Source organism: Lygodium microphyllum, chromosome 18 (assembly GCF_053477565.2).
Source record: "Lygodium microphyllum isolate KBCC chromosome 18, Lygodium_microphyllum_v1.1.10, whole genome shotgun sequence".
Lineage (NCBI taxonomy): Eukaryota > Viridiplantae > Streptophyta > Polypodiopsida > Schizaeales > Lygodiaceae > Lygodium > Lygodium microphyllum.
In genome coordinates this window covers 37004886-37012800 of record NC_141152.1, presented here as the reverse complement: position 1 = coordinate 37012800, position 7915 = coordinate 37004886, and positions in this window count along the sequence as shown.

The window sequence follows — 7915 nt, the reverse complement described above, 5'->3', positions numbered from 1 at the left end:
CAAAAGACTATGTCAATGGTACCACTAAGAAATTTATAGTGCCTTTATTTCCTATGTTCGATTGTAAGTAATGCTTTGAAATGTAGATTTTACTTTATGTAATGAAGGGATCATTTGTAGTTGCAACTTTCTAACCAATTTCTCTAAAATGCAATTGTGTGAACTTCCTTGTCATACAAAATACTAACATCTAAATATTTGAAAAAAATCATTCACACAAAGTAAAGCATGTAGGGAAATAGTACTTGATATTAGCTTGAATTTGGTAGCTATATGTTATTACAAAGAACCTATCATCCAATCAAGTGTGTAATCCAATAGCTCCTCAATATGATATGACTCTATTTTGGGGCGAATTATGTGGGGATGTGAGCTTCTCTTTATCCCTTTACTGTCACAAATGTCCTGAAAGATTTTAGACACATATTTCCCACCATTGTCAGACTGAAGATACTTGAGTGTCTTACCAATCATACTTTTAGCCAATGCCATGAATTTCTTGAATTTATCCAAAGCCTTGTCCTTATGGCGGATAGGATACACCCATATTTTGTGTGTAGCATCATCAACAAAGCGATAAAGTACTTCTTTCCCCCTAGAGACAACCCTGGCATTTGACATACATTTGAATATACCAACTCTAAAGGAGAAATATTCAATAAAATAGAATTTTTATGTGATGTCTGAGCATGTTTACCATAAACACAATGACCAAGATTATCAAAATCTGCATACCTCAAATACGAAAAATAACACAAACGAGGAAGCACTTTCATTTCAATTTGACTTATGTGTCCCAGCCGACCATGCCACAAAGAAACACATGGCTACTCAGTTATGTTAACTACATGGTCATGTACACTAGATACATGCAATGGAGATAGAGTATCACTCTTAGAGCCTCTAGCAATGACCTTAGATCCCTTACATATTTTCCATTTTCCATCCCCAAAATTAGTGTGATAGCCATCATCATCTAGCTACCCTGTGCTTATATCAAGCTCTTCTTGAGATGGGGTACATGCCTCACATGATGGAGGGTATACATTGAAACATGCTGAAATTCTAGCTGCACACTACCAATGCCTGCAATATCACATGCATAGTTGTCCCCCAAGTAGACGACACCATGTCTACCATCACTGTAGTCAATGAACCACTCACTGTGGATGTAACATGAAATGAAGTACCTAAATCCAAGATCCAAGTATGTATGTCATCATCGAAATTCGCTACCAAAGAGTGTGCAGTAAAAGAAGAAGCAAAGAGGATATCACCACTACTGTAACTCTCATGGCTGACTACATTGACTTCCTCTATCTTGACATTGCTCTTCTTTGCATGCTAGCTATCCTTCTTCTCATCCTTGCTATCATCAGTCTTCTTACCCTTACCTTTCTCTTTCTTCCACCTTTAGCAATCATGCCTAAAGTGACCTTTCTTGCCACAATGATGGCACTCTACATCTTTTCCACGAGACTTGATGCGTCCTTTATTTTCAAACTTTCCATTCTGCTGAGACATGCCTCTAGTATGCAAAACACTAGAAGATTGTTGGTTGCATTGTCATGTCGATTCAATTCTTCCATAGGCAAAGAGCTCTCCATATCAGTGTACAATAGCATCACATTAGAGTTTCTCATGGCTATCCTGAATGTATCCCAACTTTCAAGCAATGTGCATAGCAAGAAAGTGGCCTTGAACTCATCATCAATATTAAACTTCAAAGTAACTAGCTGGCTAAAGATCTAGTTGAATTCATTGAGGTGAACATACATGGTTGTACCCTCCTTAATGCCAAGATCCATCAACCTGTTTAGCCAGTAAACCTTGCTAGCGGCACTCTTTTGAGGATCGACTCCTCAAGACTCATCCACATAGTATAGATAGAATCCAAATTCTCTATGTTGAATAACAAAGAGTCTGTACAACTAAAAGCTCAATCATAGAGCATGCAAGCTCATCTAGATCATCCCAATCCTCTAGCTCTATGTTTGTGGATTGTATTTCCTTTGTCTTAATGCACTTCACTTGTTTCTTCTGCACTAAGACATTGTAGCGCTGCTTCTGCCATGTGGCAAAGTTATGTGCACCCTTAAGTTTCTTGATATGCAGAAGGTTGCTGCTATCATTGCTGTCGGCTATGATTGGAGCCCAAAATGACAAGAAATATCACCAAAGACAAGCCCAAACCGTCACACAACTGACCAAGAAGAGATAAAAATTGAACCAGCAAGATATTCCCAAATTCTTAACTTCAACATTGATTACTGATCATATTCTAGTTTAGCCAAGGCATTTGACATCAGTAGCATACATGAATGCATCACCAAATAGTAGTTGACAGCTTTATAAATTGTCTACATATGGGACCTGCTATTCACAATGTACAACATCAAAATGTTTGTATAAGCTGATTCATTTTAGCCCAAAGATAAGGCACAAAGCATGTGCAATCACTACTTAAGCATATGCTATTATGTCAATACTGAATCAGTACAGTAGGACTTCATTAGAAGCATAAACCTCAACCAAGTTCTCTCACACATATGGTACCTACAACTTGCAATTTTTCATAGCCAAAGACAATGTTAACAAGCTCCAAACCAAGCTCAAAACATCCCCAAAGTCATATCCATATTTTTAACATTCATGGTATACATGAGTACACCATCAGTAGCACCTGAGAGGTAGCCCAAATGCATTAGGCATAGCATAAATCTTTGTCAAGTGCATTCATCCCCTGCTAAGGCACAATCATTGAGTAATAACAACTCAAAATTGGGGCTACCTATAAATTTTAGACTGTAATCTGTGTATTATAGCCAGTAACTGAGAGTAGACCACTCAAGATCAATGCCAGGTCCAAGGCTAAGCATTTATTGGTTCTCCCAAGTGAGTAAATGATCACATAGATGTCAAAGTAGATGTTAGTGTTGTCAATGACCAGCAACATGGCTACTTTCGAGAGAAGGACTAGATGTTGTCCTACTTGTGTGAGTTACATCTGATGGTAGGGAACCTTCAACAGCACCAAATGGCCACTCCAATGCCTTTGGTAAGGCACAACAAAGGCTCTTGAAGCCTCAATGGGGAGTAGCAATTATCAAGCCTTCAAAGTGAAACTTACTAGAGATAAACTGTGTGTGTACTTCTTGGAGCTAAGAATAGTACCCTCTTGAAGAAGACTCAACATAATACTAGACACTACCCTGAAGAAATCTCCGCAAGTACTATTGAATCTCTGAATCTAGAGGAGATCAACTCATACCTCATTGATGGGCTACCACGATTGTCAAACTACAAGCTTTACCCATTGACTATTACTCAAGTTCAAAGTGCATAGATCCTTGGACACAGAGCTTCAAGCTATGTCAATGTCAATGGAGATGCAAGTAGAGTGAGAGAGAAGTAGACACAATATATGGGTACAACAGTAGTACTACTTTAGGTTTTTAGATAGGTATGAAGATGGTACAAGCCCAAAGGGTACATTCACACCTAGTGTGGATGTGGGCACAATGGCTCGTTTTTCCCAACAAATTACAACATGGTAACCACTCCACTATCCCATCTAACCAAAGGAGATGGAAATTTCACATGGGGAAGTGAGCAACAAGCCACTTTTGAACTAATGAAAAAATGTATGAGCCAAACCCTTGTACTCAAAGTGCCAAAATTTACCAAACCCTTTGAAATCTCCACAAATGCATCGGATTATGACATTGGGGAAGCATTGTGCAAGATGGCCACCCCATAGCTTATGAATCCAAGAAGTTCACAGATACAACATACACATGAGAAGGAAATGCTAGAAGTGATTCAGTGTCATAGAAAATGGAAGCATTATGTATAAGACAAACACATAATTGTATTCATAAACAACATATCACTCAAATACTTCTAGTCCCAGCCCAAGTTGTTTGCCAAACAAGCCAGATGGCTCAACTTGCTAGCCAAGTTCAACTTGGAGATCAAACACAAGCCAGGCTCTGAAAGGGGAGTAGGATCGAAGCTTGCACGTGAGCTATGGCAGGAGAGCAAGAGCAAGAAAGAGAGAGACAAGAAATGGGAACTCCAACAGTCACAATGTGTGATCGGGCCTTCCTTTATTTACTAGTCACTAAAATGAATGTAAAGAATAAAGTGACGTGATGGGCGCCCGCCACCTGCAGTGTGCAGTGGCGGGTACTGTCAGTGTAGTAATACACGGGGCGGCACGGGGGAGGCGCCTTTACCCCAACAACCTCCCACTTAAAGGCGAATCTGCCCCAGTGAGAGAGAAAAGAAAAGAAAAAGACAGTACAACTGTACATAGGTACAAGGGATGAGGAAAGGCAACATCTCATCCAATGCCCATCAATCTCCTGAGGAAGGCAAAGCGCTCAGTAGTGAGGCTTTTCGTGAGCAGATCTGTAGGATTCTCGTCAGTGGAGATCTTGACAAGGTCAACAGACTTGTCCTCCACGACACCACGTATGAAGTGATACCTCACCTCAATGTGTTTCGTCTTCGCATGGAAGACCGGATTCTTAGCCAATTGAATGGCACTCATAGAATCCGAATGCAGTGTAGGTATAGCATCAATCCCAAGGTCAGCAACAACTAGACGGCCTAGCCATATGGCCTCCTTGAAAGCCTCAGTGGCTGCAACATACTCGGCCTCAGTGGTAGACAAAGCCGTACACTTCTGAACCCTGGACATACAAGAGACAGCACCTCCAGCATAGGTGAATACATAGCCAGAAGTGGACTTCCTACTTTCTGCATGTCCTGCATAATCGGAGTCAGTGTACCCCACGACCCCTGTATCCTGACTGCCATAGCAAATACACATATCTGTTGTGCCCTTCAGGTACCTCATGATACCCTTCACGGCATCCCAATGTTTCCTGCCAGGTGTAGCCATATAGCATGCCACAACACTAACTGCAAAGGCAATATCTGGACGAGTGGCTATCATGGCATACATCAAACTACCCACGACTGAAGCATAAGGGATCTCGGCCATCTCGGCCCTCTGCTCATCTGTCTGCGGACAATCGGCCTGTGATACCTTCACATAAGAAGGCAATGGACAGCCAATAGGCTTTACGTCCTGCATGCGGAGGCGCTCAAGGACTTTATGAATATACTCCCTCTGTGACAAGTAGAGGAGTCCCTGATGCTTGTCGTGTCTAATGCGCATAGCAAGTATGTGAGAGGCCTGTCCCAAATCCTTCATCTCAAAGCTCTTCTTTAGCTAAGATTTAAGAGCATCTAGCTCATCATGAGCTTTCCTTGCTATCAGCATATCATCCACATAGAGTACCAAAATAAGCAATGAACCATCACGGGCTTTCTTTGTGTAAAGACACGGATCCATAGCACTCCTACTATAGCCCTGTGACTGCATAAAGGCATCAAACTTATGATACCATTCCCTAGGTGCCTGCTTCAAGCCATAAAGACTTTTCTTCAACTTGCACATTAGGTGCTCCCTGCCAGGTTCTGCAAAGCCCTTAGGCTGCTCCATATAGATCTCATCATGCAAGTCCCCATGTAAGAAAGCCGTCTTGACATCCATCTGATATAGATCTAAGTCAAGCTGAGCAACCAAAGCCAAGACCAAGCGCAGGGTGGTCATCTTAACCATAGGAGAAAAGACCTCATCAAAGTCTACACCATGCTCCTGCTTAAAACCCTTTACTACCAATCTAGCCTTATATGCCGGATTGGGGTGTCCAGGGGTACTTTTCAGCTTGTACACCCACTTGCATGGCAAAGCCTTCTTGCCCTTAGGCAAGGCAACCAAATCCCAAGTCTCGTTTTTATGCAAGGAGTCAATCTCAGACTGCATCGTCCTCTCCCAGGAGTGACTGTCACCCCTGTGCATAGCCTCATCATAAGTGAAAGGCTCTCCTGCATCTGTAACCAAAACATAATGTATAAAGGGCTGAAATCTATCAGGTGGACGTCTGTCTCTAGCAAACCGTCTCATTGCAGGCTCTGCTGCCTGCCCAGCTACCTGTCCAACACCCTGACCATGAGCATCTGCTGCAGCTGTAGGCTGTCCAACTGGCTGTGCAGGAGCTCTAGAATCCTCCTGAAAGATCACTCTGCGGATCTCAACTACCTTCTCAGGCTGCCTGTGCATCTTGTCTTCATGGAAGACTACATCATGGCTGCGTACTATTTTCTGCACCTGCGAATCCCATAGGCGATAGCCCATCTCTCCTGAATCACCATAACCAAGAAAGATGCATTTAATGATCTTTGGATCCAACTTACTCCTCTTGTCCTTGGGCACATGGCAGAATGCCTCACATCCAAAGACACGGAGATGCGCATAAGAGGGTGGCTTACTAGCCCAAACTTCCTCTGCAGCCTGGAAATCCAATCCACTAGAAGGTGATCGGTTTATGACATGCACTGTTGTACTAACTGCCTTAGCCCAAAAGCTCTGTGGTAAGCCTGCATGGCTAAGCATAGAGCGGATACGCTCCTGAATAGTCCTGTTCATGCGCTCAACCAAACCATTCTGGGCGGGGGTGTAAGGGGCGGCTAACTGACGCTTAATACCCCTGTCATCACAAAACTACTCAAAAGCATGTGAGACATATTCTCCCCCATTGTCAATCCTAAGGCATTTTAGCCTATACCCAGTCTGGTTCTCAACAAGAGCAAGCCAACGCTGAAAGACTGCGAAGACATCGGACTTTTGCTTTATGGGATAAGCCCACACTTTCCTAGAAAAATCATCAATGAAGGTAACAAAGTACTTCGCGCCACCCATATACATACACGGCATGGGCCCACAAACATCTGAATGCACCAAAGCCAAGGGCTCACTCATGCATGGCCTACCCGATTTCTTATGCGTAGACCTATTCTGCTTACCATAAAGACAATGATCACACGACTCAAAACGTGCATAGTCCAAAGGCGGAAGATACTGCAAACCAGATAACATTTTCATTCCCTTCAAAGACATATGCCCCAAACGGGCATGCCAAAGTGATACATGTGGAATAGAGCCCACTGCCAAAACATGGTCTACAGAAGACCCAGATACAACAAGAGGATAGAGGCTGCCAGCCTTGGCGCCTCTAGCAAGCACAAGTCTGCCTCTGTAATCTTCCAGGCAGAATCCCCAAAACAGACATGAAACCCTGCATCATCCAACTGTCCTGCAGACATAAGACTGCGCGTAAGCGCAGGTACATGACGTACATCCCTGAGCAAAAAGGAACTGCCAGTGGAAAACTGCAACTGAATATCTCCACAGCCCACAATATCAAGAGACCTATCATCTCCAAATCTGACTGATCCAGATACAATACGGTAAGAGTGAAACCACTCAGGGTAAGGCGTCACATGGAAGGACGCACCTGAATCCAATAACCGGCACTGTACATACATACTAGGTGTCTCAGTCAAGTGTGAGGCATCAGAAGAACTAGCTGCAAGTATGAACTCATCACTACCATCGGAATCCTCGATTTGCGTGACATTAATTTCTTCAATCTTGACGCTGGACTTCGATACTATGCTGCGATCAGAGGAGTTCTCCTACACTTTCTCTTTCCCCTTATCATTGCGCTTCTCATTGCGCAACTCATGACACTGTGGTCTGATATGGCCCTTTCTCCCACAATGATGACAAGTGACATTAGCGTTGCGCCCACACGACTTTCCACGAGATTTAGACCGACCCTTCTGCGAGTCACGGCCACGGCCATGACCATGATCATTCCTGTCATTCCTGCCTCTAACTGTCAAAGCATGTGAAACACGAGAGGCATCCAAGTTTTTGTGATTAACCTCTTCCTGCAGAAGAGCACTCTCAACATCATTCAATTTCAGAGTAGCACTAGAGGCACATAGGGCAGTGAGGAATACATCCCATGACTCATTCAGAGTCCCAAGCAAGAAA